Source organism: Megalopta genalis, unplaced genomic scaffold (genome assembly GCF_051020955.1).
Source record: "Megalopta genalis isolate 19385.01 unplaced genomic scaffold, iyMegGena1_principal scaffold0043, whole genome shotgun sequence".
NCBI classification, from domain to species: domain Eukaryota; kingdom Metazoa; phylum Arthropoda; class Insecta; order Hymenoptera; family Halictidae; genus Megalopta; species Megalopta genalis.
The window spans coordinates 603539-628790 of NW_027476112.1; the positions used below are offsets into that span (position 1 = coordinate 603539).

The 25252-nt window shown below is 40.9% G+C and overlaps 1 long non-coding RNA gene across 4 annotated transcripts; it reads right to left on the reverse strand.

The window, feature by feature from the left end:
- Positions 1-1554: 1554 nt before the first annotated feature.
- On the reverse strand, positions 1555-25120 carry LOC117220716 (uncharacterized). Of its 4 annotated transcripts, none has more exons than XR_013035419.1 (5): positions 24832-25120; positions 24709-24728; positions 7411-10149; positions 7206-7342; positions 1555-6885 (listed from the first exon to the last, which is right to left on the reverse strand). It is a non-coding gene; the product is annotated as an uncharacterized LOC117220716 (long non-coding RNA). The 4 variants fall into 4 exon arrangements; XR_013035420.1 differs by having other exon boundaries at positions 24709-24731; XR_013035421.1 differs by lacking the exons at positions 24709-24728; positions 24832-25120 and having other exon boundaries at positions 7411-7780; positions 8248-13623.
- Positions 25121-25252: the final 132 nt, after the last annotated feature.

Sequence of the window (25252 nt, forward strand, 5' to 3'; positions counted from 1 at the left end):
CCTCGGGGGAACGGGAGATCTGATGCACCGCCTATACCTGGGCGTGGTGCGGCCCATGACCTTATACGGTGCCCCAACATGGGCGCCACACGTGATGGCCAGCCGGTGCAACACTCGGTTGTTGCGCCGGCTGCAGAGGCGGATGGGCATCCGCCTCATAAGAGGTTACCGCACCACGTCTGCCGTGGCGGCGCTTGCTCTGGCGGGAGAACTTCCCTTCGAGCTTCAGATGCGCACAAGCATCGCCAGCCGTGCTTGGGGGGCCCCGCCGGAGCGGGAGACGGTCGAGGGCTTCGAGCTCCGGGCCCGGCGACTAGCGTTCGCCAGATGGCGTGCCGAGCTTTGCTCCCACACCGGCGAACGCGTTCCCGGGACTCTCCTGCCGCACTTCACCACGTGGAGGGAGAGACGGTTTGACAGGCTCTCCTACCGAGCGATGCAGGTGTTCACCGGGTATAGCTGCTTTGGTGTCTACCTGTGTCGCATAGGGCGGGAAGCGACGACAGTGTGCCACCATTGTGGCGCGGAGGAAGACTTTTCAGCGCTGCGCCGAGTCCTAAAACGGGAAGTCGGCCACGACCTCGAACTCTCCAGCCTAGTTGGGGCCATGCTGTTGAGAGTGGGGGGGGTGACGAGATGCCTGAAGGAGGCGAGGGTGAAATATAATCACCCAATATACTCGTCACCCCCCCCCGGCGGCCGCTGTGATCAGGGCAGGGGCCCTGATCACCTTTGGCGCGGTCGCCGAGTCGGTGCGGTGCGGGGTGCGACCCCTCGCGCCGCCGAATCATTTGGATTTAAGGGGAGAAGTTTTATCTCCCCCCGGGAAGCGGCCGGCCATCGTTACCATCCTTATGACCGGCCAGACGAGGGGGAGCCGCGGTAGTGTTCTGCAAGAGTTCTCGTGACTCCCCTGTTGAATCGCCAGCGACTGGTTCAGCGTCCTTCGGTTAGGATAAACTCATAGCGGGAACCACGAAGAGGTCGCTGCTTGCTAACCATAACTCTCTCATCAGAACCGGCCGCTTTACCCTGGGCTAGTCCGAGCCGCGACCATTTCCTTAAGAGAGTCATAGTTACTCCCGCCGTTTACCCGCGCTGTTTTGAATTTCTTCACGTTGACATTCAGAGCACTGGGCAGAAATCACATTGCATCAACACCCGTGGGGGCCAGCGCAATGCTTTGTTTTAATTAGACAATCGGATTCCCCTAGTCCGTGCCAGTTCTGAGCTGAGCGTTGAATGGCGGCCGAAGAGGACGACTGCAACGATGGGAAACGCCACGGAAGCCTCGCAGCAAGGAAGATCCGCGAGAGGCCAAGGCACGGGACCGAGCTTGGATCCCAGCCATGAGAGCCGTTCACCTCGCCCAGGCCCAGCACGTCAGCCAGACCCGCTTCCCGACCAAGCCCGATACGCCCCGCTCCTCAGAGCCAATCCTTGTCCTGAAGTTACGGATCCAATTTGCCGACTCCCCTTACCTACATTAATCTATCGACTAGAGGCTCTTTACCTTGGAGACTTGCTGCGGATATGGGTACGAACCGGCGCGACACCTCCACGTGGCCCTCTCCTGGATTTTCAAAGTCCGAGGGGATGATCCGGACACCACTGCAACTGCGGTGCTCTTCGCGATCCAAACCCTATCTCCCTGCTAGAGGTTTCCAGGGAACTCGAACGCTTATACAGAAAAGAAAGCTCTCCCCGGATCTCCCGATGGCGTCTCCAGGTCATTTTGGGTTACCCCGACGAACACTCTTACGAGGGCCCGAATGGTATGCGGTTCCGCTGCCGGGTTCCGGAATAAAAACCGGATTCCCTTTCGCCCAATGGGCGTTTTTTATGTATAATATGCTGCGATTTATATAATAATAAAAATAAAATAAGCTGCGTTTTTGTGTTTAGTCCTAGTTACCTCTTAGGACACCTCATCTACATAGGATTTCTCTAAGGGCTTAAGATCGACTGACTCGTGTGCAACGACTGTTCACACGAAACCCTTCTCCACGTCAGTCCTCCAGAGCCTCGTTGGAGTATTTGCTACTACCGCCAAGATCTGCGCCGACGGCGGCTCCAGGCAGGCTCACGCCCAGACCCTTCTGCGCACTTCGTCGCGACCCTCCTACTCGTCAGGGCTTCATAGAGGACATAAAATCGAAATTTTTGCCCCGCTTCACATACCACTGACGGTGGAGTATAGGCGTGACGCTTCAGCGCCATCCATTTTCAGGGCTAGTTGCTTCGGCAGGTGAGTTGTTACACACTCCTTAGCGGATTCCAACTTCCATGGCCACCGTCCTGCTGTCTTAAGTAACCAACGCCTTTCATGGTATCCCATAAGCGTCGACTTAGGCGCCTTAACTCTGCGTTAGGTTCATCCCACAGCGCCAGTTCTGCTTACCAAAAATGGCCCACTTGGCACTCTGATCCACATTTTTCCCTTTATATATGCCATCATAATAATAGTAATAATAAAAAATTTTTCTCTCTTGGCTTCATAATTCAAGCAAACCGAAGTTCTCACCCATTTAAAGTTTGAGAATAGGTTGAGGTCGTTTCGGCCCCAAGGCCTTTAATCATTCGCTTTACCAGATGAGACTCGCAAACGTCCATTGAAAAGAATGAGCGAGTGCCAGCTATCCTGAGGGAAACTTCGGAGGGAACCAGCTACTAGATGGTTCGATTAGTCTTTCGCCCCTATACTCAGTTCCGACGATCGATTTGCACGTCAGAATCGCTACGGACCTCCATCAGCATTTCCCCTGACTTCGTCCTGACCAGGCATAGTTCACCATCTTTCGGGTCCCAACGTGTACGCTCTGGGTGCGCCTCTTCTCGCTAGGACAACGAGACGCACCGGGAGTGCGAGGCCGCATCGTGACGCGGCCCATCCTCCCTCGGTCGACGCAAAGGTCAACTTTCACTTTCATTATGCCTTTAGGTTTAATCGAGTCCCAATGACTCGCGCACATGTTAGACTCCTTGGTCCGTGTTTCAAGACGGGTCCTGAAAGTACCCAAAGCAGTAGCGTCGCTGACTTGTAATGTGATTCAAAAAGGTTGGCCAGTACGAGGACACCGCCTGCCAACAGCTGGCTAGGCCCGGAGCCGGCACCAGGTCCGTACCATCCGGGTAATTACTAACCGAGCTTGCGACGGGCCTGAACGCACATACATTCGAAAATGGAGCAAGTAGCGGCCCAATACCGTAAATAGTGTACCGTCACGCAGCCGGCCGGGCGATCGAGCGTCTGTCGTGTACGCACGAAGGCGACGCCGACAGTCAACAACTCGTGCCGTAGACCGACACGCAACGGGTCGCGACGTTCTACAAGGGGAGAAGTGCACGACTACGTTGCCGGAACATTTGCCGAAGACGGTGTGCCCTCGCATTGGAACCACGAAGGGAACCATTCGGGGTATCACACGCCAACGGAAGCCGAGCCTCGTTATCAATGAATCTCCCCATTCGATCTTTTGGGTTTCTCAGGTTTACCCCTGAACGGTTTCACGTACTCTTGAACTCTCTCTTCAAAGTTCTTTTCAATCGGTCTCGTGGTCATATTTAGCCTTAGATGGAGTTTACCACCCACTTAAGACTGCACTCTCAAGCAACCCGACTCTAAGGAGAGGTCCTCCTGAAACGCGTACCGGCCACTACGGGCCTGGCATCGTCTATGGATAAATGGCCCCATTCAAGATGGACTTGGACGCGATTGCGACGTTACAGGATAAATTGACCCTCCTGAACACTACATTACCCAATGGCGGAACCGCGGGATTTAATGCTGGGCTAATTCCTGTTCGCTTGCCGTTACTAAGGAAATCCTTGTCAGTTCCATTTCCTCAGCTTAATAATATGTTTAAATTCAGCGGGCAATCTCATGATTGATGCAATCTCTTTTGTATTTCTGTGGTTTCCATCCTATATCGTTATAGTCGAATAGTTTAGTACAATATTCCTCAATTTTTTTCATTGTTGGTGATTTATTTTCATTAAGCGGATTCACAGTAATTATATGTTCAGCCAGTTGACATGTGTTTTTATTACATAATTTTTGGATGCGTGTATATTCTGAGGGTTTATTATTAGCGCGGATATATTTTAACCTTTCCGATTGATATATGCTCTAGTACATTTGTTATTTTTATTCGAGTTTTTATTCTGGTAACTGTTATTTATAATTTTACTATTTTTATCTTTTCTGCGTTTTTTATTGTTGATTACATTATTCTTGTTGCTTTTCCTGCTTTTATTGTTAAACTTATTTTTCTTACTTCGGTTATTTCTGCATGATCATTATCAGCATCAGTGGGCTTAGTTACTTAGGTAGGTAGATTTTTTATATACTGGTTTAATAATAAGGACATTATGTCATCAGATGGCGCATCGGACAAAAAAAACTATCAATAATTTTCGTCATATCACTGTACATATCATTTTTAGTTTCATACAGAAGACAACGAATGTCGTTTGGTAGAACGGTGTTGTTGGTGGTAGTCAAATATGATATTGGTTCCTGAGTGATTACATTTCTGTATACAAGGTGTTTCACAATTATTTTAACTGCCGAAAATGTGGGGTAACTGAGGTCATTTAAAGTAACTTTTTCCTTTGCAAAACTACAATCCGCGGCTTTGTTTACGAGTTATTAACGAAAAACACTGACCAATGAGAACGTGCAACGTGCTTCGACCGTGGAGCGTGACAGATGAAGGAGGGTTCCGTACAGTGTTCGAATGAATGAACAAGTCATGAAGAGTAGACTTCCGAATCTTTTTTTATTACGTGACAGTGAAAATTTAAAAAAGAAGCTATTCATCCTTATTTCAGAATGTTTGAAGAATGTTTACTAATTTTTCGAATCCGAAATAATAAGTGATGTAACCGTAACGGCCGTTTTAATTTTCTGGTGTGCATGACACCTCGTGTGTATCATATGAAAATTTTAAGCAAGATGTACAATAAAGATTAACAAAGTACGTGAATGATATTTTAATTTATATAATTCCGCATCCGAATAGAATTCAACGAATGATTCGCAAAGCTAATTTAATAATAACTAATCATGTTAAAGGATATAAGTAATTTGTTTGTTAGAAAAATATGAAGAATATTATCAATAAGAAACTCGCCCATTTAGTCGTTAATCCATTTCATGCACGGAAATATATGCAGGAGGATAGTGCATTGATCTTGTACAATATATAAAGAACTACACAGCTGATCTGTATCCGACGATGACGAACAGAAGGATGTCTCCGGACGGGCTATTCCATCGTTTACTTTCACTGCATTATCACTAAACCCTGATCAATAATATTTAATTTATTTTTATAATTTTACAATAATATTATTAATAATAATTGTTAGATTAACTATATATATATTATAATTTTTGTTTTAAATAATAAATTTTTTAATTTGAAATGATTGAAAAATAATAATATTAAAATTCTATGAACTATTACGCTAATAATTATACTAATAATTATTTTAGAGAGAGGAAGAAGGAAAGACAAGAATTGCAACCAGAGGCGATAAGTCACATTCAGTAATCCTTCGTGACTTTCGCGTGATGGCTTGGTAGTAAGCGTGGGAAACGGATTAGATTTCGAAAAACTCGGACTTTCGCGCGCGTGGAGGCGCGTCTCGCCCCCACGCTTCCATCCGGTCCCGTGGGAAACGTTTGACGGGGTTTCGCGTTGTTTCTGTCGCGCCCGACAGATTTCCTCGAGGTCTTTGCGTTGCAATAAGTAATACGACGAATCAGGCATTCCTGTACGTTTCGCGACCTGGGGTAAAAGTTCAAATTCAATAATTACGAAGATTTCGGAAATCCTCGCAGTGTCGGCGTAGGCGATCCGACATCCCGTCGACTGTTAACGTGCTCTCGTCCACTTTGCGTTATCGCGAGCGGATTCGACAATCAAGCTGTGATAGCGTCCAGCACCTGCATTTTACAGCGACTATCGTCTTGGCGTTGAATTACCGTACCGTCGTGAAAATCGAATTACGCCGCGGCTGAACATTTTCCGCAGAAAACTGCAAAGAGCGCGGGCTCTCGAATGCATCCACAAGGCTGCCCAATTTGTATTACTGACCCGATTAAAGATTAATTCAGAGCATTGGCTCTTCAGAGAATTGTCTCGTAATTGTACCCGCGAGATCCGCCCGGCCATGCGGGTTACCCTTCCGCTATTTTCGTGATCGAACTCTTGGATCTTTGTCGCGTCAATTTATCTCGTGTGGGCCAGATTCTTCGTATTTATTTTTTCGAAAATATTCCCAGCAATCTTTGTATGTATTATTCATATTGACAAGCTAAAATATTACGATTAATTAAATTATACAAATGATAAATAAATAAAAATTACAACATGACCTAAACCTTCGTTTTCGGAATTCAACCGTAGGTTGATTGGTTGATAGGTCTATTTCTTCACGCAGAACAGAGAATCACGAGTAAATTGATCAATACATACGCGATTGATTAATAATATGCAATTGAGTGACCATAGAAACACCCGAAGTAACAGGCACACTCGCAATATTTACATGAATGTTCGTATTATTTACACACGCTTCCGAGTGATAGCACTTGGTATTATAGTACTCGATCCGCGTTATCCTCTCTTCTATGCGAGCCTCTCGTTCGGACGCAGTAAATCTGTTACCGTTCCTTGCGCTGCAGCCTGTCCGCTTCCAGTCGCAGTTCGAACAGTATCTCCTGCTCCTGCAGTTGCTCCCAAATTACCTGTCGGAGGTTTGCAAAAAGGATCTACGATTCCGGTGATACATTTCCGATCGATTCTTCGATACCAGACGAGCTCCTAATGTTGCGAATTTTCTTAAGTATCCGTACAACACGTAGCGGCATTTTATCTACAGTAACACAGCGTAACAACACAACATAATTATACATCAGCTGCTCAAACGTCGGTAACTTGATCGCGTGACAACCTTTAACTTCAATTCTTCCTTTGGGAGTTGTCCATCACAGGACGGTATCACATTACAGCGATTTAATTTGGGCAAGTCGCCGTAACAATATTATAAAAATCTTTATAGATTGTATCACCGTTTCAATACAACGAAACAAGCATTATTCTAGTATAACATACAAAAATAGAAAAATAAACTAGACTAAACGCTTTGATATGAACGGAAAGGAGTACACTATTGGTCTAACTTGAATTACATACGCGTGATTTGGTTGCGGGCCGCTGCCACAGCCTCGTGTCGCACTTCTGTCCGGGTCGTCTACGACGGTTGTTTATCGGCCAGCTACTCTCGAGTTCTCTCGATTTGTAATGGAACCAGACGAGTATCAACACGATCGCTAATTAGGAAGGCGGGATAGCTTATTGTTTTCCTGGAGATCGTCATCCTAAAAAGGATACGCCGTACCTGCGTTCTCTCCAAGCGTCTCCTCCGCACCTCCTCCCCCGGCGACATACCCTCCAAGCACCTGGAGTATAACCTGGCCAGCTAGTCCCTACTAGAAGAATCTTGGATTGGCCACGCGGACTGCGTTTGCTACGCCGCTCATTCGCTTATGTTTATCTCGTCTTTGATAAATCGGAGGAGCGATGAAGCACGCCTTCACCCGAGCAACTCGATCGTGCCATGAGATTTAAAGCCCACGCGGAATCAAGAATCTGGGACCAGGAAAGGGGTGGCCGCGCAGTGCCCTTCCGGAGCCGGTTATGCAAATAGCACCTTGCTGTTGGGCTCCCGGCGAAATAGTATGATGAGCGGCTGTCGTCAGAGGAATGTACTACAGTAGGAATGAAACAACAAAAATATAAAATTTCAATAACAAAGCAGCACCCACTACTAAAATACAAGTAAGGGATCAATTTTATAAACTTAAAACAGCGATTTTCCACTACGTTAAAAGTTTTGCTAAGGGTCATTATACGAACATGGTACGGGGTGAATGCACAACGTGGATATCTATTGATGATCTACTAGATGAAAAACGAGCATGACAGCGAAATGCTAAAAATGCGTATATATTTTTCTGTGAAAGCTATTACTGCAATTTTGGTTGTACAGTTTAATGAAACCAAATTTAGGGTCAGAAAGGCGGCTGCTTTCAGCACCATAAACGTTACACAGATGCTAAAAGTCATTGTTAGGTTCGCCCTATCTGATTGAAATCTGAATCGATTATGAATTGGATAGGAGGTGTGAAACTCAATCGAATAAGAAAGGGTCAATTAGTACGTAAGGGCAAATCACCTAGTTTTCTGTTGGAACAATTGACCACGGATTAATTCGTAGTACCTAATCGGCCCCTTTTTTCGGTTCGGGTTTACACCGCCTACTCTGCTCGTAATCGAACTAAAGATGGATAGGATAGGGCTAGCCTAACATTTAATGGTCCTTCGAGTTGGATCACTACGTTTCATGCGTGCAATTTTGTGATCGCTAAGTACTTCAAATTCTCTTTGTCGTTCGGTCGTTGTGCTGTCCTTCGACTGTACATAAACTTGTGTATGTGCTTTATCCATGCAACCGTCGTTCGTATTCAAGCTGATCTATCTATGTATTGTATTCAGGTTAACGTGTCCCTAGGGGAATATACGAATACAGACAGATTTTTCTTTCTGACAAATAACTCGAGCTCCTTGACACAACCTTCTAATTTTATTTATCCATTGTCGGCTAAATTGTTTTCTGTTTCATCTGCGCGTTATCATCGTACAGTGATGACTTCCATAAGCGTGGCCTCGTGAATTTTCTGAAAAACGTGAAAAAGAGGGCAGAGTAAACTTTCACTTTAGGGCAGCAGACGGTAGTTTCATAATACGTCTTCCTTTCAATGTATCGGATCCAGATGACCGTCTGAGCAAAAAAATTGGAGACGAATCGCGATCTTCTGATGGCATCACCAAGCGTTTATCAATGAGTACAGATCATTGAAACACATGTCCCAATTGAGCGGAACAACCGCAGGCCAGACATTTATTCCACATCAAGCCATTTTACTACTGGATAGCCTCACAACGAAGATCCGTGACGTTTTCAACGCTTGGGTTATGACGGCTTCCTGCATTTCGCTTAATTCCTTGCTGCGTGCAGGACCTTCTCTGTACGATCTTTTGTGCTGGTTGAGCTCATTGACAATCAGAGGAAAAACCTTAATACAAGCACAATGGCGTAAGAAGATAAGCCGGGACTATGTAGTCTCCTAGCGCACCACTTTTCATGGGACGCCTACTGCGCCGATATGCTGAATGTTCGATCTTTTCTTATACCGAGGTGGTTTCGAAACTCATCCATTTCTGCGACACTTTTTCGACGGTCTTCGCTGCAACAGTCTATGCACGGATTGTCTCTGAAGACAATTCCGTATCAAATTTTTTTTTATAGCGAAGACACGAGTCGCACCATTAAATACCCAATCTATTCTGATCCTTGAGCTCTTCAGTAGCATCCTCCTTGTCGATCTATTGATGCACGTTTGCATATCTTTAGGACTCCCAGTTTCTCGAGTCACTTATTAAACAGAGACAGAAATCCTACTCATTTGGCTCTGCAAACATCAATCTGCGTGGAAAGTTGTTGTAGCTAATCGCGTATCGCGCATTCAGACTAGTCTACCGGAAGAAGTTGTTAACACAGTTTTCGTCTTGCACATGATTCATTCTGTGAGTTGTGGAGCGCGAATTATTCGATATTTGCAATTAGAATTCTTTAAAAAGGAACTTGCAACATTGGAGCGAGGTAGCTCGTTTTCAAGGGAATCAGACATCTTGTTTTCGAACCCTTTCTTGGATACCCAAGGTATTCTCCACGTGAGAGATCGCCTGCGCAACGCGAATAAACCGGACACCGCGAAATTTCCAATACCACTCCCGTAACACCGTGTTTCGGAGTTTTTACTGTGCCAATGTCACGTTAACACTGTGCATGGTGAAGTTCTCCTTATCCTTCGTACGGTCAAGCAAGCACCACTTATGCAGGACACGACTCCGTACAGGGTGAGGCCTAGTCGAGTCTTATTTGCGATCGAGGTCGATTACGTATGTCTATATTTCGTCTGCGAAATACAACCTTCGTATATCAATAGTGCTTTCTTGACCACGCTTGATCGCTTTCTTGTGCGACGCGAAATCTCGGTGCAGCAAATTTGCGGTGCTGAAAATTTAATAAAGCGTTTCAATGGACGAAAATGCACGTCCGGTGTATCAATCAGCAAATGAGTTAGCATTCCTATCATCCGATCGCACCACACTTTAACGGCATGCAGGAGGCGGGCGTGAAATCCGTCAAGCAAAACCTCTGTCGCGTATTTGCCTTCTTTACGCCCATCGTCGAGGAAAAACAAAAAACATATGGAAAATGCTCGATGAAGAAGAACAGCGGTCATTCGATGTGGTTTTCCAGAAATGCGTCGCCAGTGCCACCACCGTGACTCAAAAAGTAGCGCCAGCAGGCGAGACAGAGGCACGAATACGCCAACGGATCCGGCTGGGATCTGCAGCTCAGCACTACGCTGCGACTTCGACCATCAGCTACAAATGAGGCTGGATTGTTTTTAATGTGTCGCGTAATTTCTGACTTTTGACAACCAATGCAGTTTGTACACCATTTGGCTATGTCACAGTTCATGTTAGATCGAACTTATCTACGGCGAATCATTTTATCCGTCACTTTCGCGCTTGTATGCGCCAGTGCGTGAAATGAATCGAACACGCGTTTTCTTACGGCAACAGAAATCTAGGGAGGGACAAATTCGCTCAACTGTTCGCAATATAATCGCGAAAGAGCTAGACCTCACATAAGTCTGATTAACTTAAGAGGGTGATTACTCTTTTCACGAATTCTCTTTAATTCTTCTTCATTATAAACGTCCACATAATCGATTTGAGTCGTACATTGACTAATGAATGATAGCATGCTTAAAGTATTTAATTGCATAGCATATAGCCGTTAATTCCCGAGTTAATGTAATAGCCGTTAATGCGCGGAGTTGAATTTTTTGGAGAAGAACGCGAATGGTCTTTTGCACTAGGACAGCGCCCATAGGACACGTCTGTGACGACCCATACCTCATCGACCACCGAGGGATGTGCTATCATTTTCGCGTTCATTAAACTTTCCTTAACCATGTAGTAGCTTTCCACGACTTCCGAAGTCCAGTTAATTTCACGCTTATCGTTGTGACGACAATTAGGGATGTCTGAAGATAGCGCCATGAAGAATGCTGCGACGGTAAAAATTAACTATTCCCAGAAAAGACGTAATTCGTCGATAGTCTTGGGTTTTGGAAAATAGTTAACAGTCAGAACTTTATCTGGTGTTGAGTTGTAACCATTTGGGTTAATACGATATGCTGTGATTATTAATTCTGGGACGCTGAATTGATATTTGTCCACGTTAAGACAAAGATGAAACTACTTAAGTCTTTGCAATACAATGCAAATGTATTTAAGGTGTTCCTTTGCGAAGGAGGACTTTCGTCCAAGTAGACGAAAACACCTAAAGCGCGATGAATATGCCATTGAAACGTTTGGCCTTCGTTACGGATGTAACGCTGACACTTCCGGCCCCACTCTCAGTCCCAACAAGAGATAAGACACAGGTATTGTAACGCTGACCCTTCCCGCCCCACTCTCAGTCCCAACAAGAGATAAGACACAGGTATAAATAGGCCATTAATTATGCGAGCGAGCAGTGACATTCTTATAATCAGCCCGGAACATCAATCACAGTGTAAAAGTTCCCACTCTGTTGTAAAATAAACATACGCTGAAAAGCCATAGCTTTCCAGCTCCTTTTAAAAAGCGAAGTCATTCAAATCCTGCGTAACAACGGAGACCAAATGGCGTTGTCTAAAATCAAATCGCTAATTTTTAGATCGCGGTCGATCTACGTATGTTTTTGTACTTCGTACACAGTAAACAGTCTCCTGTTTGTATCGTCGCCATGTATTTGTCGCCTGGGTCATCCTTCCAATAATCCGAATATCAAATCCGTAACCTATTTTCCGTTGTTTCCTATGCAGCGTTATTCGCGGATGTCCTCCTAAACAGAAACTTTTGACGGTACTGGCATATAATAATGGAAAAACTGGCATCGACAAGAGCGACCAGATGTGTCATATGCCACATCGATACGGAAAAGTATCAAGTGGTATCGCTTTTATTTGCATTTAGGAACAAGTATAGTAAATGCTCACGTCGTGTACCAGAGAACCACAAATAGAAAAATTGAAATAAGAAAATTTCGGGAACTTCTCGTTGCCGAATGGTTGTTTTCAAAAAATGATAGGCTCGCCAATAATAGAAATAAAATTATAATTTAGAGATTCGTAAGAATCAGCAGAACAAGCCTATAAGAAGGATGTGCGCCCTATGTTAGCAGAAGTGGAGGCAAACTGCTGAACGCCAAGAAGCCAGAAAAAATGTAAAAAAGACCACGACCTATTGTTCCGATTGTCCAAAATCACCTCAAATATGTTTAGAATATTTCTACGAACACCATGTGCAACATAGTATAATGTAATATGTTATCCGAAATATAAATTAGTAAAAAGTTTATATTTTTAATATTTTTATGTTGTATATCCTATATTTATATTTCAGAGTGCTCTTTCCATTAAATTCCTTTTAAAAATCCAACTGAAAATCCTATTAACTTGAACAAGAGGAGCGTCACCCATATTTGGATTCCGGGGCCCCCACGGAAGCATACCCGTCACCCAGATCTGGTAATAGTACAAACGACCGACTACGTTTGAGACTCATCCGAGTCATGCAGCATAATATGCAGCGGGCTCGGAATGTGACCGACGAAGTCCGGACTGCAGAACAGATGCGGGACGGATGTGCTGCTTGCACAAGAGCCATACAGCTGGCAGGGTACAGTGCCCGGGCCAGGCTTATCGACGAGATTGATCACGACAGGCGATACAGTGATGGCTGCAATAACAGTCAGAAACCCGGATCTAACCGTGGTAAAAATCTCTTGTGGCGGCTACCACCAGACCTGACAACAGATGGTTCCTTGTCCCCGCAAGTAACCGATCAAGTTGTATACAGGATGTCCAAAAATGTCTCGTATTATGGAAATGGGGAGGAGGTAGCTGAGGTCATTCTAAGTAACTTTTTCCTTTGCAAAAATGCAATCCGCGGCTTTGTTTACGATTTATTAACAAAAAACACTGACCAATGAGAGTCGAGAGCACGAATTACAAGGTGGTCGATCGATCGAGTTCAACGTGCTTTGACCGTGGAGCGCGATAGAAGAAGGGGGCTTCGTGCTGCATTCGAATCAATAAACAAGTCACGGAGCGTGATTTTTCGAATGTTTGTTTACTACGTGACAGTGAAAATTTTAAGAAAAACGCAATTCATCCTTATTTCAGAATATCTGAAGAATATTTACTAATTTTTCGAATCCGAAATAATAAGTAATTTAACCATGACGACTGTTTTAATTTTCTGGTGTGCAAGATACCTTGTGTATACCATATGAAATTTTTAAACAAGGTGTATAGTGAAGATTAACAAAGTAAATGATATTTTAATTTAAATAATTCCATGTTCGAATATAATTCAACGAACGCTTTGCAAAGCTAATTTAATAATAAATAATCGCATTAAAGGACGTAAGGGCTTTCTTTGTTAGAGAAATATGAAGAATATTATCAATAAGAAACTCACCCATTTAGTTGTAAATCCACTTCATGCTCGGAAACGTGTGCCGGAGGATAGTGCATAGACCTCGTACAATGTATAATGAATTGCACAGCTGATCTGTATCCGACGATAACGATCTGAAAGATGTCTCCAGACAGACTATTCCAAAGTTCATTTTCACAGCATTATCACTAAACACTAATCACAGCAAACAAATCCCATACGTCCTTTAACGCGATTATTTATTATTAAATTAGCTTTGCGAATCGTTAGTTGAATTGTGTTCGGAGACGGAATTATTTAAATTAAAATATCATTGACGTACTTTGTTAATCTTCACTGTACACCTTGCTTAAAAAATTCATATGGTACATACGAGGTGTCATGCACATCAGAAAATTAAAACGGCTGTCACCGTTAAACTACTTATTATTTCGAGTCCGAAAAATTAGTAAATATTCTTCAGACATTCTGAAATAAGGATGAATAGTGTTTTTCTTAAAATTATCAGTGTTACGTAGTAAAAAAAAATTCAGAAATTCACGCTGCGTGACTTGTTCATTGATTCGAACGCAGCACGGAATCCCCCTTCTTCTATCGCGCTGCACGGTCGAAGCACGTTGCACTCGATCGATCGACCACATTGTAATGCGCGCCCTCGCCTCTCATTGGTCAGTGTTCTTCATTAATAACTCGAATTTATTAATGCCTTTAATGCCTCTCTTGTAAAGCTACGCTTTGACAAGGAAACCTAAAATGGGTTTGGACTCGAGGTGGTAGAGGTAGTAGCGTTCTGATGCGACAATGAATGGAAGTAGAGCCAGAACATCGACCACGCTTTGAGAAAATGACCAGTATGGTCCATCAATGACTTAAGTATGATCTATCTTTCGAGACCCATTTTTTAAACAACATTACATGTGGCACAGGCCATCCGCGAACTAATCATCTTCCATCACGAATGCCCGCGAACGATTGTCATCGGTAACGGACGACAATTCATCGTCAAAGAGATCGAACGGATACTGCAGGAGTGTGGGATTGAGCGGCGAACTCCTCCGTACACTTCTCAATGCAATCCCGTCAAGAAGACTATCAAAGTTCTTAAGACAATGATTAGTCAGTACTGCAGGAAAAAGCATCAGGAGTGGGATCGCCATCTCACTGAGATCGCGTTCGTGTATAATACCGCGCCGCACTCTTTGAGCGGATATTCGTAAGAGTGTACATACCCACACGAGTCTTGGGATCCCGAAGATCGGGACAGGACGAAGAAATCCGAACGGGATCGGGCGGGATCGGGCGGGACCCCGATACATTTTACTGCGCGAGATCTCAAGATTCCGAGTGTTTCGAGACTCCCGGAAACTTCGGGACTGCGCTCGGTTCTCGGGCGGTCTCAGACGGTTTCGGTCTCTACGCATAAATAGGATATGTAAGGTTAAAATACAAGCGTCGCACGCGATCTGTTCAGGATTCAGGTTGTCAACTACACACTGAAAATATAAAATAAAAACAAAACAATAATGATATGATATCTTTGATAACATTTGCAAACAATAGTATAGAATAGTTCGCACTCTTTGTTCTTATGTAAACTTAAGTAAGTAGGATATAAGTAAAAAATACAATCTTTAGAACGATATATGAAAAACAGAACTAGAATTACTAGAATTTGATTTTATTTGTTTTTATCCTTCAGATCCGAAGAAATAAAAAATACCACAGTTGTTTGATTCAAACTTGGATTCGAGAAATACAAATGTATTTTCCCAAAATAACTGAATCAAGAAAATGTAATATTATGGATTGGTGGAAATGTTACGGCAACACATATCCACTATAACAAAATGTGGCAAAATATGTACTTGCGATATCTGCAACCCAACAACCAACGAACGTTTATTTTCCACGCCTGATAACATACATAAATGTACAAAAGCGCGTTTGAACGTGCAACAACTTTAATAAAAATCAAATTATTCTATGTTTTTCATACGTTATTCCAAAAATTGTATTTTTATTTATATCCTTCTTATTTAAAGTTTACATAAGGACAAAAAGTGCAAACTATTCTATATTATTATTTTCAAATATTATCAAAGACTTATCATATCATTACTATTCTTATCTTCTTTTTATATTTTCAGTGTATAGTTGACTGAATCCCGAACAGATCGCGTGCGACGCTTGTAGATTCTCACATATTCTATTCATGCGTAAAGATTCGAGACCGCCCAAGATCGCCCGAGAACCGAGCGCAGTCCCGAAACACTCGGGATCTCGAGATCTCTAGCAGTAAAATGTATGGGGATCCCGCCCGAACGTGCTCGAATTTCTTCGTCCCGTCCAGATCCCGTAACATCAGGATCCCGCACACGCCTAGATATTCGCCAGCGTACCTTAACCATCCCAGAACGGGAACTGCGTCCACCAGGTAGACTCCGCGGAGCAGGAGTCACGAATGACCACTTTTTTTTTTTTTTTATCGTGGGAGAAATCTGCTGGCCAGACACCCCCGCCCCGCCCGGGGGGGGCGGGACGGGGGTAGTGCGAGGTTTGAACCGCTAAAACCCCCACGGCGGCCTAGAGCCCTGGCGATTACTGGGGGAGCCACGGGAACTCTTAACAAACACAACCGCGGCTCCCCCTCGCCTGGCCGGCCACCAGGAAGGAATGGCAGTCACGAATGACCACTGGCTACGAGCTGACGCGACCAAATCTTGCGCGCAGCTTCCAGCGATAGCATCTAGTGTTAATCTGACCACGACGAAGGTGACTCGGATGTGTTTCCACGCCTCTGTGGGCATACACAACCAGATTTAATCATCTACCCCCAACCGGTCACCACCAAAAAAAGGGCCGAGGAAAAAGCGAGGGAGCAAGCGGTGGGATCGTACCGGGAAACTCCCAAGGCCAGGTGCTTCTGATAGGGACTCGCCGGCGTGGTTATCCTAGGTGTTTCGAGGGTACGTCGGGGGGCGGTACGGAGGAGGCGCGAGGGGATTTTATTGGTTACCTTCCTAAGCTAGGTGCTTCTGGTGGGAACTCGCCGGCGTAATTAGCCCAGGTGCTTCTAGGATACGTCGTCGGGGGGATCGGCACAGGGGGAAGAATCACGATTCCGCTAACGCAGAACAACGCGTCCTTCTCAGGACGAACGACGATTAAGGGGACCAATAAACTGCCCCACTTTCCATTCTTAACCTTGAGACTAACTTGACACTCGTTTGATTCCTTCCAGGTAACCGATCGCGAGGCGGAGACGACCGATAGGGATCCCGCGGCGATCGTAAGCAGCACGAGATCGCAGCAGCGGCCGATCCCACCAATCGCGAAATTAGTATAAATATATAGTTCCGTGAGTCAGCGACGACTTCTTTCTTTCACAGTACTAAAGTTCTGTAAGTCAACGATGACTTTTTCCTAGATTATAACCAAAGACTGCTGTTTTTCTTTTCTCGTTATACCATCAAAGATTGTTATTTTCTCTTTATATTTAATAAAGTTTATATTTTCGACTCAAGATTATTTAAAAACAATCTCCCCACCAGCCCGAACCCCGGTGTTACAACCCTAATCAGTATGAATGATTTTAGGACAATATCAAATCGACATATGAATTCTTGAACAAAAGTAACTGCTACTGTAATACTCTTCTTATATCAAATAATTTCGATTTTCTTCTTAGTTAGAGGTAAAGAACCAACTATATCTATTTGAACCTTATCAAAAGCCTTTTTAGGAGCATCTATGATACACATGGGTTATCTTTTTCTCGCAAAGACTACCTGATTTCTCTAGCAAATGGGACATGTACGCATGAACTGTACAGTATCCTTCCTCATACCTGGTCAATGGTACTTTTCTCATAAACGTTTGTAAGTTTTCCTTATGCCTTGATGGCCTCCTATTATTGATTCATAACATTTTTTAAGAATTTTATTTCTATTAGATTCAAATGAAATAATTATTTCATTTTCGCAAATTGTTATTTTGTATACAAGATCATTGAATATTTTATTTAAAATATCTTTTAGCTGAGACCAGTCAATTGGCTCCAGATTATTGATATAAATGATTTTATACCTAATGAAGTCAAAAGATGTTTTAAAGCCAAAAATGATTTTACTATTTCGATTTCCATATTTTCACTTGAAATTTTGTTGACTACTAGATGGAAAATATAATATTTATCTTGATAAGTAGCTAATGCTTCTCCTACATTAAATTTGTACCCTTTTAAATTCTCTATATTAAATTCACCTTGAGCAATTAAATTTTCATTAATTTGTGATATTGATTTGAGATTTGAACTTATAAAATTAACAACATTATTTTTCTGCATTAATAAATTAATAAATGATCTTTTGTATAATATATTTTCTCTTTCTATTAATGGTAACATTAATCAATTTTCTCTATTTCCGCTATCATTCCCCATTACCGGATCGTTATGATGCTGGACATAGTCCACAGATCGGATCCAATGGTGAACACACTTTATCAATATCATTATCATCCTCATCAACGGTGAAATACTCATCACTTTTACCATAATTTAACTCGATCTCGCCATTTCTGTCCGCTAACTTCTCGTGCACAAAGGAATTTGTGTTTTTCTGTACGTGTGTGTGTGTGTGTGTGTGTGTGTATTTCTGTTTCTGAAAATTTGAGAGAGAAAATTGAGAGGTATAACAAGTTAGTGCCAACCGATAATCCTCTCTGACGCGTCGGACGAGAGTTATTAATGTCATTGTCAGATTTTAATGGTAAATTTAAAGAGTCCAAAAAAGTAACGGCACACTTATTATCAGAAGAATCAACTGGATTTCGGGACAAAGCATCAGCATTGGAATTAATCTTTCCGGGTTTGTATATTATTTGATAATCATATTCATTCAAATGAATCCTCCATCTCATTAATCTAGAAGTTGATTTTTTAACACTATGGAACCAAACTAATGGACGGTGATTTGTTATTAATTTAAATTGATGTCTAAATAAATAAGGACGAAAATGCTCTTAATGAATGAAACACACGATTGTGTTACAAGGGGTAAGCCACTCCAATGAAGGAATGCACCCAGTGAATGTTCTCCATTGAATGCGCAATATCGGATCTATATAGCCATCGATATAATTAAAACAAACGTGGCGATGGAAAGGGATCGACAAGGTTATGACAATTATAAATTAATTGTAATTAATTCGGCAATCTCTACGAAAATGATTATTCCACTAGTTAGTACCACTAACTATAGTCATATTATTCCCACAGATTTTCTTTCATTATTCTGTTTCCTGTTCTAACTGTACTCCTAACTCTATTGCTTCTACTAAATTATCTATTTTCTTCTTTGAAATAAACATACTTATATGAGCATCTCTTAAGCATCTCTAGTTATTACTGTTTGTTTTAATAAGGCAATTACTCCTGGTGTTGCGCACGGCACAAAATAATTGCCGGAGGTTGTAGGGAGACGAAAACGATTTATTTGGTAGGACTCCACAGTCCACAGTTTACAATCCTTGGAGCACGGCTCCGTTCAAAGTATAAAAATTTGAAGCACGGCTTCGAACTTGCTACGAGATGAAGCACGGCTTCGTACAGACTATAAAATTGAAGCACGGCTTCGTACGGGCGCAAGGGCGCTGAATAAACTTGTAATGTTCACGATACCGAAATCTTTGACAATACCATCCGTTATCGAAATTTGCGGCAGTATATATAAACACCTGGCCGATGTTCAAGGAGAAGCATCGTCAGGTGTCGAAGGCCGGGGCATTGCCTTCTCAAGGCAAAAACGCCGCGTATACATACAGTCGAGGCGAACGTTTGACGGTCGGGCCAACGTACGTCGATCGTGTTATTGTCTTGCCGCCTCGCCGTTTATTTGACAAAAATGGCGAGACGGCGTACACCGAATGTCGAACGTACGTTGACCCGCGGTCCGCGATCCGGCCGGAACACCTGGTAATTCTTCAGAATGGTATTATTTCTATACTTTCATAGAAATAGATTCTATACTTCTTTTATCTGTTTTTTTAATTAATTTATTAATTATTATTTCATTAATCATTATATCATTAATTCATTAATGTGTGTATGTATATGTGGTCGAGATCATATGCTCTTGCTAAAACTGTCATTAATAAAATAATTAACTCCTCCAAACTGTTTGGTTCTTGTCTACTTTCTATTAATTGCAATGCATACCCTTCTATTTTATTCTTTGGTTCTGAGAAAACCCGTATTCAAAATCTAGAACTGAGAAGCAGTACTAGTTGCTGAAGAATTTATCTTGCAACTAATGTTGCAATTAATCTTGCAATTTATTTTGCAAATCCCACTTCTGACACCAATTTGTTGCGTAGGGTTCTAGTGAATTTTAGTACAGAGAAAATCAAAACTCAAATCGTAATAAAAGTATAGTCCGGAAAGAGGTCCGATCGACTAATTGCGTCAACTTTCAATTGAAGTTGTTTCCTAACCGTCGTCGCGAACGGACGTTCATACGAGAGCTCCGTAATATAAACAAGTGAAGTGTAAGTGTGCGTCTGTATGCGTTGTGTATCAAAGACATTTTGGTGACTGTCAGGCAATTGCCAATATCTCTTCCACGCCAATTACAAAATTTAAAAGAAAAAGAAAATGGATAAACATAAATTACCTCAAGCTAGCCATTCTAAAGATTCGGATGAAAACCAAAGCTACATCGACACGGATACAGAAAGGGAAATAAGTATGAAAGAATGGAATTCACCAAAAACAACGAAAAGAAAAAACTAATTATAACAACAACTGATAACGAGAAAAAAAATAAATAGTTAATAGATCATACTCCAATCCCAACTTCAAACAGATACAATGTATTGAACCACGTCAGCGAATTCCCAACGAAAGAAACAAAACCACCGCCAATATTCATAGAAGCCCATATCATGAATCCTCTAATGGAATTGCTAAATCAACTACTTGACCAAAAATCACATACAATTAAAAACTTCAAAACTAACTAGAACAAAATCCAAACTACAACCTCTGACGATTACAGAAAATTAATAAGAGTATTAAGAGCAAAAGATGCAAACTATTACACCTTTCAGAGTAAAAATGAGAAACGATATAAAATAGTGATTAAAGGACCCCATTCCAAAACTGACATCAAAAAAAGAAAATATGACTTAGAAACAAAATGTCATCAAGCCCTGAATATCATAAACTTTACAAGAAGTGGAACATCTATCCCTCTACCAATGTTTGTAGTAGAATTAGCAGCAGCAGCCAATAACAAAGAAATCTATAACAATAACCTAATATGCAATACAATAGTCACAATAGAACCACCAAGAGTCAAAAGAAATATTCCGCAATGTACGAGATGTCAATTATTTGGTCACACCAAAAATTACTGTAATAGGAAGCCAGCCTGCATAAAATGCACAAAAGAACATTTAACAACACAATACCCTCTACAAGGTCGAATAGAAAATGTTATATGCGTAAACTGTAAAGGAAAATATATCCAGCTAACTACAAAGGGTATACCATCAGAAAGGAGATGCTCACCAAAATCTACCCGCTAGTCAGAAACCAAATTACTACCTACCCACCGACAAATACAGCAACATAGACAATGGCAATAACAGTTCAACCCACAGATCATGAAATAACAGCCCATACAAAAATAACAAAGACAAACTCACACAAAACATATGCAAATGCAGTTAGAAACAATGAAAGCGACAAATACAAAGACACAACGAATAATAACAATAACAATAATAATAATAATAACAATAATAATAATAATAATAATAATAATAATAATAATAATAATAATAATAATAATAATAATAATAATAATAATAATAATAATAATAATAATAATAATAATAATAATAATAATAATAATAATAATAATAATGATAATGATAATGATAATGATAATAATAATAACAACAATAATCTAGAATATCTAATACAAAAGCTAGCAATATAAACATCTGAAACAAATCAAGTAATACAAAATCTAACCACACAAATGTCAACCATATTAAATCTTCTATTAGAACTCGTAACACTACAGAAATCAAATGCAAACCAAACATAAATCAAATTATAGAATGGAACTGCAACAGGCTACAACGAAGAATGCCCAAGTTAAAAGAATATGCTTCAAAAAATAGTACCAAAATATTTCTCCTCGCTGAAACACGTGAAACATGTTAGTCACATTTTAAACTTCCTTTTTACACATATTATGGTACTCCACACCCTAGTGGAAAACACATGGAGGTTAAACACCTTCAACTTCCATCAATCCAAACAGAAAAGATACAAGCAACCATAATCAACGTAATCCTAGAACAACAGATAACAATAGCAATAATCTATTGTCCTCTCAAACACTCACTAACTATAACAGAACTGAGAGAACTCTTTGACAAACTAGACAACGATTTTTTGGTAGCAGGCAATTTCAATGCTAAACACCAATTCTAGGGATCAAGGTTAACTAATTCTAAAGGAGCAAACTTAATGCAATTAATAAATCAGAAACAACTATCAGTTTTATTAACTGGCAGACCCACCTACTGGCCAACCGATCCAAATAAAATACCAGATATATTAGACTTTGGAATCACCAATATCAAAAACTATCAAACCCAAACTACAGAACTCCTCGAGTTTACCTCAGATCATACACCAGTAATGTTCACGATAAGCTTGAAAACCACAAAATTTTTCAATCAGTTAAACTTAACAAACAGAACTACCATCTGGGATAATTATAGAAAAATTATAGAAAACATACTAACATGTAACCTACCGCTTAACCCCTTAATGCACAGTTTTTTTGAAAAAGGCCGGCCAAAAAAAATCAATTTTTTTTAATGTAAAAAAACAAAATTTAGAACGTTGTCTTGGCAAGAAAATTACAAAAATACAAAAATAATGGATATTTATAGAATTGGTATGATTTCTAATTTTCAGAATATTACTATTATTATTATTATTGTTATTATTATTATATTTTATTTTACATTATATTTTAGTAAAATATATATTGAAAAATGAGCGAATCAGAATCTGAATATGAATACGCTGTCGGAAAGCGGCTCACAAGGAAGAGATAAGTCGTAAGTGATAAGTAGAAAAAAGATATATTTTATACTTGAATAAGTAAGTGTCGTAGCTTACAATCCCATGTAAATGATAATGATTTTTTGCTTTCACATTGTCATTTTCAATTCTCGATTGCATTCATGTGTGAAAAATTATAGCAACATAAAGTACAACGCCGCTCGAATTATCTCGAGTGTGCACAGTTTGGCCAGTTTAGCGCGCTCGAGTTAGCTCAAGCGTGCACGTTAAGGGGTTAAAGCCATACAAGACATAGAAGTAGCAACAGAAAAGCTGACAACTTGTCTTCAGACAGCAGCAACAGAATCCACACGGTACCAAATAAAAGAGAAAGAAAAAGATATCCAGCATATCCAGCATTTATTACAGAACTAATTAAACAAAGAAGCCAAATAAGGGGACAGTGACAGCATAGGCAACCATTACACTTGAAGACAGAATTTAATAGGCTAATCAAAAATATAAAAACAGAAATCAATAACTACAACAATAACAAATTTAACAGATATATTTCCAATCTTGACACAACTGAAATAACAAATTACTCTTTATGGAAAGCAGCCAAAAAAATCAGAACACCAATACAACCAATAAGTCCTATCAAATCTCTGACCGGACAATGGTCTAAAACACTCAAAGAACAAGCAAATGCAATGGCGGACTATTTTCAAGAGGTATTCACCAATGACACTTGCCTCATTGCTAGTCTCAATAACAATAGTACTGGAGTACACCACTCTAATTCAACCAACTAAAAAAGAAGAACTTCAAACCATAATCCGAAACCTTAAAAACCATAAATCACCAGGAAACGACAGAATCACAGCCCAAATGCTGAAAGAACTACTGACAAAAGGATTAAGGTACACCCTTATACTCACAAACGCAATTCTTCGAGTGGGATATTTCCCCCAAATATGGAAATGTGCAGAAATTATAACATTATTAAAACCGGGAAAAAATCCCAACGTTCCTCAATCATACAGACCCATATCATTTGGTTTCTGAAATCATCGCATGGTTCAACAAATCATCCAGTCACTAGAAACAAAAAAATATTGTTCAGCACTATTTCTAGATATCGAAAAAGCTTTCGACAGAGTTTGGCACCAAGGACTGCTCGAGAAATTGCAACATATGCTACCCACTCCACTACGTAAAATAATTACATCATACATAGACAACAGAAGCTTCACAGTAAAAATTAAAGACACTACTTCGGACATCTGAACAATCAAAGCTGGAGTACCTCAAGGAAGTGTACTAGCCCCTCTACTTTACACTATTTACACAACTGATATCCCAACAGATCAAAACACTCAAATCTACACATTCGCAGATGACACCGCAGTAATCTCCATTCACGATAACCTACAAACTTCCACGTTAAATCTTCAAAACCACATTACGAAAGTGGAAAACTGGTGAGATACGAACAGAATTAAGTTAACACCACTAAAAGTGAAAAACAGAGCAAACAAATAACCTTAAACTATACAATAGGATCATACCACTAGCAACCTCGGTGAAATATCTGGGACTTCATTTAGACAAGAAACTTACATGGAACCATCACATAAAACAAAAAATTAGAAGTATTAAAATGCGAACCAAATCTATGAACTGGCTAATGTCCCGGAAAAGTAAGCTCAATACAAATAACAAATTACTCATATATAAATGTGCAATAAAACCAATTTGAACCTATGGAATCCAGTTCTGGGGAATGGCAGCAAAGTTACACATCTAAAAAATGGAAAGCTTACAAACAAAAATACTTCGCACAATAATAGATGCTCCTTGGTGTATCAGGAATGACAACATTCGTAAAACATTAAATGTTCTCTCTGTACAGGAAGAAATTATTCGACTAACAAACACAAAGATAGAATCAACACTCACCCAAATCCACTAACAGCAAACTGCTATGCGGATACAATTAGAAGATTAAAACGCGACATCCAGAAGACTTATTAGAATCATAATATCTCATATATATGTCTCCAAGTTAATTGTAGTACTTACCGTTTAAAGTAACGGAAGTCAAACGTTACTAACTATTATTTCAATATTTGTAAATATTTTTTTTTAATATACACAAATAAAAAGGAGAATATATAAAAAACTTTCAATTGCGCGTTGCTCTCGTTAACATTTGTATTCTTTTGTTTCTACACAGCGCCTCATCATATAGTCCTCAAACACTATTAGTCCCATAATAAAACAAAACAACGCAGCTACATGAAGTTATTATAACCTCAAAACTCTCTCCAAAAGATGGCGGCCCAGTTCACCATGTTCACACATTTACAAGATAGGAGCCGCAACAGTAGGGATAAAACGGCTTACTGTCACGCATTGGTATTGCAATGTCATCGTGTGATAAAATCAAGAAACACTTTGGTTAGTTCTGGAACCCGAAAATCACAAGAGTTTCGCATCTTCA